This window comes from Rutidosis leptorrhynchoides, unplaced genomic scaffold (genome assembly GCF_046630445.1).
Source record: "Rutidosis leptorrhynchoides isolate AG116_Rl617_1_P2 unplaced genomic scaffold, CSIRO_AGI_Rlap_v1 contig142, whole genome shotgun sequence".
NCBI classification, from domain to species: Eukaryota; Viridiplantae; Streptophyta; class Magnoliopsida; order Asterales; family Asteraceae; genus Rutidosis; species Rutidosis leptorrhynchoides.
The window spans coordinates 59,686-72,453 of NW_027266395.1; the positions used below are offsets into that span (position 1 = coordinate 59,686).

Here is a 12,768-nt window from a genome sequence, read left to right on the forward strand (position 1 = left end):
AAGTGCACCTTGATTTGTAGTATATATATCCTTGCATGTGTATGCATATTTTAAACAAAAAGGGAAAAAAAAAACAACAACAACAACAATGGCAGCCTCTAAGATGATGTTTCAAGTGAATTGCAGTGTGCAAAGGCCTTCAGTGTCATTAGACTTTGATCTCTTCAAAACCACTCTGTCCTCCGTTTTCAAGGTACAATGTAATATAGTTATAAACATATCCAGTCTAGGGTTCAATTTAAATTCCCGAGTCCAGTTTCAAAATTTGGAACTGATTATCAAACAATCACAAATCGGATCCAATTCAAAATCGAGCGAGCTTAGTTTCGGATCATTTTGTTTCAGTTTTCCCTTTTCGTGGGTTAAATCAATGGATATGCATCGAAGTACTGAAACTACTACTCATCCAACCATTGATTGGCACAGTCAATCTGAATGTGAAATTCACATTCACGGCCCCTCCTCCTATACAAAATTTATTGCTAAAAAAAAAAAAAAAGTGTCTCCAGCTATATATGCATACAAGGAAATTTCCCTTTACAAATCATTTTTTCATTGCTACAACACTCATGGAAAATAATTTCTTGTTATTTTGTGTTCGAATGGGCAGCCATTAACGAAACAATTTGATCAGCTGCCATTGCAAATCAATATCCAGGACTTTGTTAAGAATAGTTCTGTCAAACTCTTGAACGCCTTTGTAGATTCTGTCTTTGACTTTGTTGACCAGCCATTGCTCCCATCACAGGTATATAAAATAACATAGTAACTTCGATCAGTAGAATTTCGTTTGCAATTTCAATTTCGAACCCTGTTTAAATAAAAATAAATAAATAAATGAACTTGCAGAGTAATTTTGCTCCAATTAATGAGCTGACAGAAGCCATTGTGATTACCAACATTGAGGGGGAAATTCCAAACGATTTTCCAGAGGGGGTTTACATAAGAAACGGTATGTGCTTAATTTAAAGAGGAAAATCCTAAAAGAGTATAACCCCGTAGACTCGCTCTAGGATTATTTCCTAGCAGTTAGGATTTTTCCGGTGGATCCTTAACGTATTAGAAACATGATTTCAGGATCAAATCCTCTATATGGAGGACTAAAATCCACAAAATCTATGTTGGGGAAAACAGCTTCGATATGGTAGAAGGAGAAGGAATGCTTCATGCAATGTATTTTAATCGAGAAAGTGACGGGAGCTGGAATGTCGTCTACGATAATAGACATGTTGAAACTGATACATTCTTATGGGAAAAACAGAGAAACAGACCGGGTATTTTTCCGGTGGCACAAGGGGATTCTCTGGCCATATTTACCGGTGCCGTGCTTAATTTGGTAATCTGATAACAACCTACATCGACCATATACTATTTTACCTGATAATAATTGATATTTTATCAACAAAAAATTATTTCCTGATAACATTTGCATAATACATATCCATGATTTTCGACTCTATTTGTGAAATCCTCAAACTTTTTGGGATTCCTGATGTTTTTCCAGTTGAGGTGTGGCCAACCATACAAGAACACAAGCAACACTAGTGTTTTCGAACATGGAGGAAAAATCTACACTGTTGCAGAAAGTCACCAACCTCAAGAGATTGATGTCTCTACTCTCCAAACTAAAAGCGTTTGGGGCGTCAGCGAAGCTTGGAATCGATCTTGCACAAGTCATCCTAAGGTGAATTCCAAAATTCGTAGGTCCTCTTTGTTTTTAAGAGAATTCTTAGTTTCCTAGCTTGAAGACTTTGCAAGAAAAATATATCTTTTATAAAATTGGATCGAACCAAGGTAAACCAGACTAGTTCAAAATTTCTTAAATTTGTAAGAAAATTTCTAAAGCTTTTTTTTTTTGTCACAGAAAGTTCCAAGTACTGGAGAACTGGTAATCACTGGTAGGGAGGCTACGAAACCTTATTTTGAAATGGGTGTAATTTCTGGTAATTGATAACTCTTCCTTAATCTATAATTAATTAATTAATAAACAATTGATTCGAATCTGAAAGCTGCTTTATATTTGTTCCCAGCTGATGGTAAAGAATTACTTCACAGAATGGATCTTAAACTTGACAGATGCCCATTTACTCATGATTTAGGGGTCACTGAGAGGTAATTAAAAACTTGATCAAAACCGGTTGCTCCGTGATTCTAGGAATATTTATACCAAAACTAATTGGTTTAAGTTTTTCCCTAAAAATCATCGACCCATTCAATTTTTTTGATAATGAAACGTTTACAAAGATTACAAGTATGGATGAAAAACTTAAAACCAACCGAACGTGTATGCTTCAAGTTCAACTAGATCCTGGTTAATCTCGATTGGTCCAATTTTTGTCCATGTCCTATCAACAAGAGCTCATAAAAACAATATTATATGTCGTCTTCATTGGTTTCCTAACCCTTTCTTTTATTGGCAGGTATGTTGTATTCATGGATTTTCCGTTGACCATAGACCTCAATAGAGTCATCAAAGGAGGCCAGTGAGTATTCATATATGTTCTTATATTCAATTACAATAATATATTCTAATTTGTTATAACATTTCTTATTTCTTAACATTAATTTGTCAAATTCCTGACTTTGTACAGGTTCATAGATTACAACAAAGAAGAATATGCTAAAATTGGCATAATTCCTCTTTATGGAAATGCAGATTCAATCAGATGGTTTAATGTCGAATCAAACTGCACATTTCATCTTTTCAATTGTTTTGAAGATGGTGATGATGAGGTATTCCTAAAGCTATAAAAACCTTGCATTTTTTACTAACCTAAATACAAATATGATCACATGCATCCATGTATATTGAGGGAATTATGCATATACATACAGGTTGTTGTATGGGGATGTCGAGCATCTGGATCAGTTCTTAAAGCACCTCTAAACAACTTCGAGAGGTTGGCAAAAAAACTAGCTACCATAGAATCATCAAACAATGACGAAGAAAGTTTCAGAGAAATCATGGAAGATGAGGAATTATTTACTCGTTGTTACGAATGGAGGTTAAATATGAAAACGGGAAAGGTTAATGAAAGATACATCTCCGGATACAAAAATTGTATGGATTTTCCCGTCATCAATGAAAAATTTACGGGTATTAGGAATAAGTATGGGTATGCGCAAATTGTGGACTTAAGCGAAGAGTCAGAATTGCCGAAATTCGGAGGAGTAGCCAAGCTATGCTTCGATGAGTGGGACGATGAGAAAAAACTGATTAAGGTAGAATGTCACAAGTTTGAGCATAAGACTTACGTATCAGGAATTATTTTTGTCCCTAGAGAACAAGGTGATGATGAGGATGATGGTTGGATTGTCACTTTTGTCCATAAAGAAGATACTAACATATCTCAAGTACGTTGATAAATATTAACTAAATTAAGATTAATACACAATATATTTGTTAATTTTAAATTTGTGTCTTCCTTTCAGATTCACGTAATTGATGCCAAGAAATTTTGTGAAGGGCCAGTTGCAGTAATCACACTGCCTTGTAGAGTACCATACGGTTTTCACGCAGCTTTCATTCATTCCAATCGATCCCTACTCAAAATTAGTTAGCTCGCAAAATTAATGGACGACTTTAAGTTTAATTTTAAAATATAGTCCTGGTAATATTGTGATGGATTTTGTTGTTTGTACGTACATACTCCCCCTATCACTAAAAGTGACAAATAATTAGGGACATAGGTACGTAGTATGAAATATTACAAAAAGGTTGAATGGACAATCAAGCAATCTGTTTTATCTTTGGCAAATATATGTTTTTGCTAGTGGTCATACGATTTTGGGATGTAAACTAGCTCTGATATGAGCTGTTTTTGTATGAACGTTTTTCTTGGCAAGACAAAATTATATTGGATTGACCAAAAAAAAATGTATAAACAAACATGCTATTAATCACTATGCCATCTCCAGTCTCCAAAAAATAAGCCTTCTGGCTTTAATCTTTGATTAGGTTTTCTATATCATGGTCAATCCAATATGATTAAGTAGCCGGCTTCTGGTTTTGGATGATTCCACTATTTTGTATGGAAGAATATATATAAGCAGCAGCTAGTGTGAAAAACTTCATTTTCGGCTCTTTTGCTTTTTCCGGTTTTCGATTTGTGAGTTGGTTAATTATGACCAAGATCGTCGCATATTAGGTTTTCAATTTGAGCTCATATATAGACTCTTGTTTTGCCTCTTTTATCGAGAGAATGATCAGTTGAATGAAAAAAAAAAAAAGGATTCCAGCTTATTTTCTAGTCGATCTTTACCGTTTACTAAAAGGCCATGTTTCTATTTTTTATTGAACCAAGTAATATACACAACATAAAATTAAAGCAATAGGTGCAACAAGATGCACCCTTACATCAATTTCAGTATCTCAACATGTCCCTATATGTGATCTTTTTTATGTGACAATCAAAAAAATTATGTCATGCTTCACATTTTCCATCAACCTTGCAACGTTTAAAACTTCTCCTCTAAACACAATTATATTTCTGACTTGCCATATTTAATATAAAAAAATATAAAAGAAGGGAAAAAATGGCCTAAATAGATTCATCCCACTATTCCTCCCCTGTTCATTGATATAAGCCATTGGATTCTCAAAAATTCAAATCCAACCTTTCATTTCGTGATCAAAAACAATACAAAATATATTAAACTACTTTTTTACCCTCACAGTTACATGATTCAAGGAATAAGAATGGGAACAAAAACGTCATTTCGCATCCATTTTGGCACATATGACGCGTCAGCCCTTTCATCAAAGAACGAATGGCGTGCTGCCACGTGTCTCATTGATCATCTCTTTCCCAAAAATAATTCGAAACTTCAAACCTATGTAGCTACAAATGGAAGCCGATTCGTGATATTGATATTAGACACAAAAATATAGATTTCTATTTTTACAATGGAATGAGAGTCGTTGCATAGTTTTCCGACTTCATATGAATATTTTAAGAGTTTTTTAAAAAACTGAACAAATTTTTAGTTAAAATCAGTTTTTACCAAAACTTTCTCCTAAAGTGTTAACAGTCCTCAAAGTTTATATCCGAGATCATACCTTTAAGCTTAGATCTACGCCAAATGGTTCAAAATTTGAAAAATCCGACACCATAAAGATGTTCATCTCGTCGAAACGAATCCGGACATATAAAAATTCCCGGAATCCGGCTACCATTGACGGCGCTGCCATTTGTCGGTTTTTCCCACAACTTTCACCTAAACGGTCCTCAAAGTTTTTTTTTATGAGGCCACACCATTAAGCTTAGATCTACGCCAAACGGTTCGAAATTTGAAAAATCCGACATCGACACGATGTTTATCTAGTCAAAATGAGTCTGACCATGAAAAAATTCCCGAAATCCATGTAAATATTCTATTCTTTTTTTAATAAAATTGTGTACATATATATTTTTATTCATAATTTCTCAAGCACCTATCCTTTTTTTATTCGTAAAACCATAATAATAATCAACAATTTGAATCGCAACATATTACATCTTTGTCGCGAGCCTTCGCCTAGTAATATATATATACACAAAATAGCAACGCCCAATGTCTTACCTTTGACAAAACAGTTTTGCCTATCGCCTTCTTTGCAAACCTGCAAACCTCTCGTCTCCATTCATATGGAAGCCTATGAATACCACATCTTGACATAATAGCAGTCCAAACCATCCAGGATACCACACACTCAAAAAAGAAGTGAGCTACTTATTCAGTTCCATAATTACACAGAGGACAAATATCAGAGTTGCAAATCTCCCATCTGAATAATCTCTCCCTCACAGCTAGCCTTTTCTTAATTGCTAACCACAATATAAAATCGGTTTTTAGGACAATTTGCAATACCCCAAACCAACTTATACCAAGGAACTACATGCATTTTCCTACGAATCCCATTAAAACCGGCAGAGATAGTATACTTACCCGTTTTATCAGCATCCCAAACAATCTTGTAAGAATCATTTGTGTCTCCTTTTATTCCTCTCACTCTCTTCCATGTTTCAGTAATATATATCAACAGTAATGGGAACATGCAATCACCATCTACCAGCCCTCCATACACGTGCTACTGTCTTTGATCGCCCTATATCTGCATCAACAAAAGAGATGTCTAGAAACATATCTCTTAAGGCATTGCCATGGACCTACGGATCAACCAGAAGATTAAAGATTTTTCCCTTCCCAGCTCATACCGATAATGCCTCTTAAACATAGCTCACAGTTTTAACACCACACTCCACGCGTAGCTGCAGTCAGAGGGTTTTCACACTCCCCAAAACGATAACCTATTTAGTTTCGTGCTATTCACCCAGGTGGCCCATAGAGTTTCTTTAGCAGTAAGAATATGCCAAATCTGTTTAGCTACCACAGCCTGATTCCACTTTTCTATATCTTTAATACTCAAATCCCCTCCTTCTTTGGCAAGCATACATCCTTACAAGCCACAGTTACTAAACCTCTTTTATCATTACCTGACCATAAGTAATTCCTACACTTCACATCTATAATTTTGATTATGGCCTTGGGCAGAATGAAAATTGAGCACTAAAATATGTGCAAACTATGTAAAATCGATTGTATCAGTATTAATCTCCCTGCATGTGACAAAAATTTTACCAACCATCCTAAAACTCGTTTTGTGATTTTTCCTACCAATTCACTACAATATTATTTCCTCAACTTACTAGTAATCAATGAGATTCCGAGATATCGTACCGACATTACTTCCTCCTGAAAACCATTGACACTAATCAACTCACTTCTCTTCTCTACATCTCCATCACTTATAAACACACTACTCTTTGTCTCATTAACTTGTAAACCATAAACATAATAAAAGTGAGCCAGCTTCCCTTTTAATCATAGAATTGGCTCGACATCCCCACCACAAAATAGAAATAAATCATCTATAAAACATAAGTGTGTGAGTTTCAAAGATTCTCATCCCTGATGGAACCTGAACCAAGATGGAGGATTTGCAACACTCCTCATCAAATACTCCATAACCAGAACAAAGAGCAATTGGGATAAAGGATCTCCCTAGCGTAATCCCTTCCTGCCTTGAAAATACCCTCGTAAACTGCCATTTATCATAAGTGAGTACGATGATGTCCTCACACATTCCATGACCCATGTAATAAACAGATTAGGAAAGCATAAACTCCTCATCATCTCCTCCAAGAAACCCCACTCCATAGAGTCATAAGCTTTTCGAATGTCGATCTTGCAAGCACAATTCATATCTACTTCTTCATCTTGATAACCTCTAACAAGCTCGTGGGCCACCAATATTTTATCAAAGACATTCCTATCTTTAACAAAAGCGGATTACAATGGCGATATTAATTAATTTTCACAGAACTCTACTCAATCTAGCAGTTAGCACCTTAGTAACGATCTTGTACACCATTGAACAGCAGGCAATTGGCCTGTAATCAGTTAGACCAGCCGGGTTGTCTGTTTTGGAAATTATTATGAGTGCAGTTGAGCTAAATTGCTTAGCAAGCCTAACCTTCCGAAAGAAAAACAACACTGCTTGTGTCACATCAGGTCCTTCTATCCCCAGTTCCTCTTGAAAAATAAACTATTATAGCCATCTAGTCATCTATGCTAGGGGCCTTGTCATTTCCAATATCCTTCAGGGCAGCCACAGTTTCCTCCTCAGATACTTCTTGAATCATACTATTTCCATCTACTTAAAAAAAAAGGCCCTGTTTTTATTTCGTGATGGAAACCAAAAAAAAAAAATTCTTAATCAAAATTAGTTCTTAGGATTGGAAACACTAAAACACATTAGAATGGAATACAATAGCATTCAAAATCATGGAAGAGACTATCATTGCTTAGGTTACAAGCATTTAGGTTCATAGTTCTTTATTTTTCTTCTATTTTTTTTTGCTTTCTCTTCGCATTGAACTGTTGCTTCACCTGCATTGGGAGTTTCCATTTATCTATCAATCACTCTAGACTCTGATGTGGTTCTCTCCGATCTCAAATTTGTGGCAGATCAGATGGGCTACTTTCTCCATGTTTTTATGTTTATGTAACATTTTAATTAGTTATTTTGTTATTCAAATTTTATTGGCCAGATATAGTGTAATTTCCCCATATAACTGTGCTTGGGGATTACTATTCGCACTCATGCTGGAATACTAACTCAGACCGCATCCAAAAGCTTGGATAAGAAGATGCTTGCATGAATGGAAGCAGCTAAAGGCCCACTTATACTATCCATCATATATATATATATATTATAAAAGGACAAACCGACGAAGCAAGAGCAATCATCTTCCAATTCTATTTAACTAAATTTATGAAATTCGGTACTCTATTATTAATGAGGTTTTTCTATAAAGTGCAACACTGCACTCTTTTAGCCTTTAATATCCTCCCACTATTATGGAAAAACTACAAAATTTATCCACTATGGAAGAATATATACAAGCAGCTCGAAACAGGACAAAATGGTACAATCTTGTATTCTGCTTGCCTTGTGGAGTTTTATTCTCTTTTCTAGCTAATAGTAATACACACAAATAACAAAATAGACATCAATACTCAATACTCCAATAATAGTAGTATAAGGCATGATCAACTTACTTCAAGAGGGAGCTTATATATTGATACAAGTACATATATTCAATAATTCATTTCCAAAACTAAAAAATTTATAAACCGTCCATAATTATCAAAGTCAATCAATTTTGACTACGGTGTTGGTACGAAAGCACCATGAAAACCGTATGGTACTCTACATGGCAGAGTGATTTTGGCAACTGGCCCTTCACGAAATTTCTTCGCATCAATTATGGTAACCTGCAAACAAGACACAAATTCTTTTAAATTTATTAAGTAATACTCCTTTCGTATATAAATGGATGACGTTTTTGGAGATATTTTTTGTCTTTTAATAAATGATGTTTTTAGGATATCAATATATTTTTTACCTTTTTATCCCTTCATTCATTCTCTTTACATACAATTAATAATTTAAGAGGGAAAGAAAAAGATAAAATTATAAAGTAAAGATTATTTATGTATTAAAATTGATGATATTGGTATGCGAGAAAAATTTCAAAGTGTCATTTATTCAAATATAGAGATAGTATTAATCAGTTTGTCATAAAATTAATTAATTTTGATAAAATGTATATTGACTAGGACTTTCATCCGAGATAATCCCTAACCAGCACCATCAATCTCGGCCACTAAAAATAATCAATAATAATTCCTTTCCTCCTTTATAAAAAAAAAAATGGAGTAATTAATGATTTAATTAGTTAACTTACTTGAGATTTATTAGTAACTTCATTATGGACAAAAGTGAGAATCCAACCATCATCCTCGTCAACGCCTTCTTCTCTAGGAACAAAAGTTATTCCTGTCCCAAAAGTCATTTCCTCAAACTTGTGATAGTCTACCTTGATTAGGTTTTTCTCATGATCCGACTCATCGAAATGTAACTTGGCTATTCCTCCATATTTTGGCAACCCTGAAGCTGAGCCGGCAACTATATCGATAACTTGTGCATAACCGTAATTATTCTTAACGCCGGTAAATTTTTCATTTATGGTCGGAGAATCCATACAATGTTTATATCCGGTTATATATCTTTCGTTAACCTTTCCTGTTTTCATGTTCAATCTCCATTCATAGCAACGAGTAAACACTTCCACATCTTCCATGATTTTTTCAAATCTTTCTTGTTTGTCGCCATTTGATGATTCTATTGAAGCTAGTTTTGGGATAATTTTTTGAATTTATTCAAAGCTCCAACAACAGAGCCCTGAGCTCTACATCCCCATACTACGACCTGTAAAATACAATTTCGTGAGATGAATATTATTATCATTAAAATTTATATACGAAACATATTGATGTAGGTTTTGTATCCTTAGGAATTAGTACCTCGTCACCATCTTCAAAACAATTGAAAAGATGAAATGTGCAATTTGGTTCGACATTAAACCACCGGATTAAATCGGCATCTCCATACCGAGGAATTACACCCATTCTTGCATACTCTTGTTTGTTATAGTCTAAGAGCCTGCACAAAGTATAGCAAGCTAACAAATAAATGTGAGAAATGTCAAATTCTTGGACTTAAGTCTTTTCATGAGTTACTATAAGAGTCTAGTGACGTCGAAAATCAACGGAAATGAATACTTACGGGCCTCCTTTAAAGAGTCTATCAATGTCGAAAGTCAACGGGAAATCAATGAATACAGCATACCTGCCAATAAAAAATATTTCAAATTCAACGTTTGATGAGTTTAAGACTAGAGTATTAGTAAAATTATTATGACACAATTTCACTCTGAAAATTTTAATTAATTATCTAATAAGATAAATTCCTCTTCAATAAAAAAAGAAAGCACATGTTTAAAATTCTAGTTGACTTTTGACACGTCCATTTCAAAATAGAATCGAAATGTAAAAACCAGCAATAGTTTAAAAGATCAAAGTTTTGATCGAGTTACCTCTCAGTTGTTTGAAAAATTTGTACAATAAATCCAAAATTAATTCAATAAGAGACAAATAAATACTGAATAATACGCTGAATATTATTAATCATGTGAGAATAAACACATAGTCATATGATTCGAAATATAAATAGCAACAACACATATATAAACGATTAAAACAAACAAACAACAAAGGTTTAATGGAAAGAGATTGCAAACAGTGGAGGCACGATCGGATCGCTTTCCTTAAAGCGTAATACGCCACGTACTGTACTTCGATTACAATGGCGTAGAGCTTCCCAGGATGCAACCACAATGAGCGCGATAATAAGTACAATATTTAATCGAGTTCTGGTGAGACTTACACTAGCTAAACTCTCCGACGACACGAGAAAGAAGAGATAGAAAGACGGTGGGTTGTAAGCCGACCTATTTGCTAGAAGGACTTTTCTGAGTGTTTTTCGGTGTCAATAAACCCACAGACTAGCAAGGTATTTATAGACTTTAGGGGTCGGTTGGAGTGGAAGAAATCGACTTGGGGTGTACGTCAAGACTCCTAAAATTAAAACACTCCTTAATGACGGACACTCTAGTCAGAAACGAATCTGATCGTGATCCTCTTCCAAATCTTGCGCATTTAAAATTCCAATTCAAATGGGAGATAAAATCCGTTTCTAATTAGGAGATAATATCCCATTAATTTCGAAAGTAAAAAACGCGTAGACAATAGTGGACGAATCCCACTATTCACATAACAATTAATTAGGAGATAAAATCTCACTAATTAAACAGACAAAAATCGAACCGGCTTCATTCCAAAAATAAGCGAACCGAAATTATGACAAACCAAACCGGTCCGGTCAGGTCGTGCGTGCGTGCGTGGTGGCGCACGTGTGGAACCTTGTAGACTTCCTCTACAACACACTTTAAACCACAACCCTCTCAAACCACTATATATGTGACTTAAGGTTGTAGTATATTTTCAATGTGGGACTTTATACACTCATGCACAAATAACCAACATTTGCACTACCATTTCTCATTCATCCTTGACACAAAATGTCAAATAAATGATTCAATCGTTAAGTATGTAATATAGATAAACTACAAGAACTAGTTTCGATTTAATCGAACGCACGGATTCGCCTACACACTTGGTCAAACTACCATTGACCATGCAATTTGTCATTTTGTCTAACAATCCCCCACATGAATGAAATTGTATGCGACTTTCGGTAGACACAAAAATATGGAGAGTTTAATCGAACGGATATAACATTGGCGCTCTATGGCTGTTTACTTTGAATCGGTCCTAGCAAAATACACATCGAATATACTCGCGGGTCAGTGAACGTGATGTATTGAACTATCCCGCTTTTTATGTATACCAAGACAATGGTACCTATATGATATCCACTCTACTAGTGTTCTAGTCTCTGTTGCTGTTTTTTAGGCCCTGAACAACCTAACACCTTCAAGAAGACTATTGGAACAATACTGCTTGTGTATTTTCCTCAAAGCGGCCACACTTACTCTTCGTATAGGTGATGTCTCTTACTTTAAGCTAAACTTAAATTGTACCCTGCTGTACTTCAACTCTCCACTTGCAAGAATCATTGAGAAATTCTGAAACTTCATCCTCATTATGCAGGAAGCACTTTCGTTCAACTACAGAATGAGCAAAGGTCGGGGACCCCCACAGTGCTCGGGTAGAATCCTGCTCAACTTCAGTTTTCTCATCGAACCATATTTTAGGGATCTCCTTTCAGCATTGGTTGAGTTTACTATTGAGTGATTCTAGGATAAAGGCCCCAAACCCATTTCTTCCGTCAAACTCTTCACAATCTCTCTACTTAAAGGCTTTGTAAGCGGATCCACAACGTTATTAATAGACTTAACATAGTCTAACGTAATAACTCTAGTAGAGAGCATGTGTTTAATGGCGTCATGTCTATGACGAAGAAGTCGAGACTTACCATTATAGATTGGGCTTTGCGCCCTTCCTATAGTCGACTTACTATCACACAAGATGCTGATAGGTGGTACCGGTTTCAGCCATGTAGGAATATCTTCAAAGAAGTTCCGGAGCCATTCAGCCTCCTCTGTCGCAGCATCAAGAGCTATGAATTCAGCTTCCATAGTCGATCTAGAAATGCACATTTGCTTCTTTGATTTCCAAGAAATGGCAGCTCCTGCCAGGGGAAAAATATAGCCACTAGTGGCTCGTGTATCTCCACCACCGGATATCCAATTTGCGTCATAACTGCCTTCTACAGCTGGAAGATCTCCAGTGTAAAGG

The 12,768-nt window shown here is 35.3% G+C and overlaps 2 pseudogenes; one reads left to right on the plus strand and one right to left on the minus strand.

Moving 5' to 3' along the window:
• The first annotated feature begins 88 nt into the window (after nt 1-88).
• Nucleotides 89-3,561, plus strand: LOC139881333 (carotenoid 9,10(9',10')-cleavage dioxygenase-like; annotated as a pseudogene).
• A 5,151-nt stretch (nt 3,562-8,712) lies between these two features.
• LOC139881334 (carotenoid 9,10(9',10')-cleavage dioxygenase-like) lies at nt 8,713-12,113 on the minus strand (annotated as a pseudogene).
• Between the last annotated feature and the right edge of the window lie 655 nt (nt 12,114-12,768).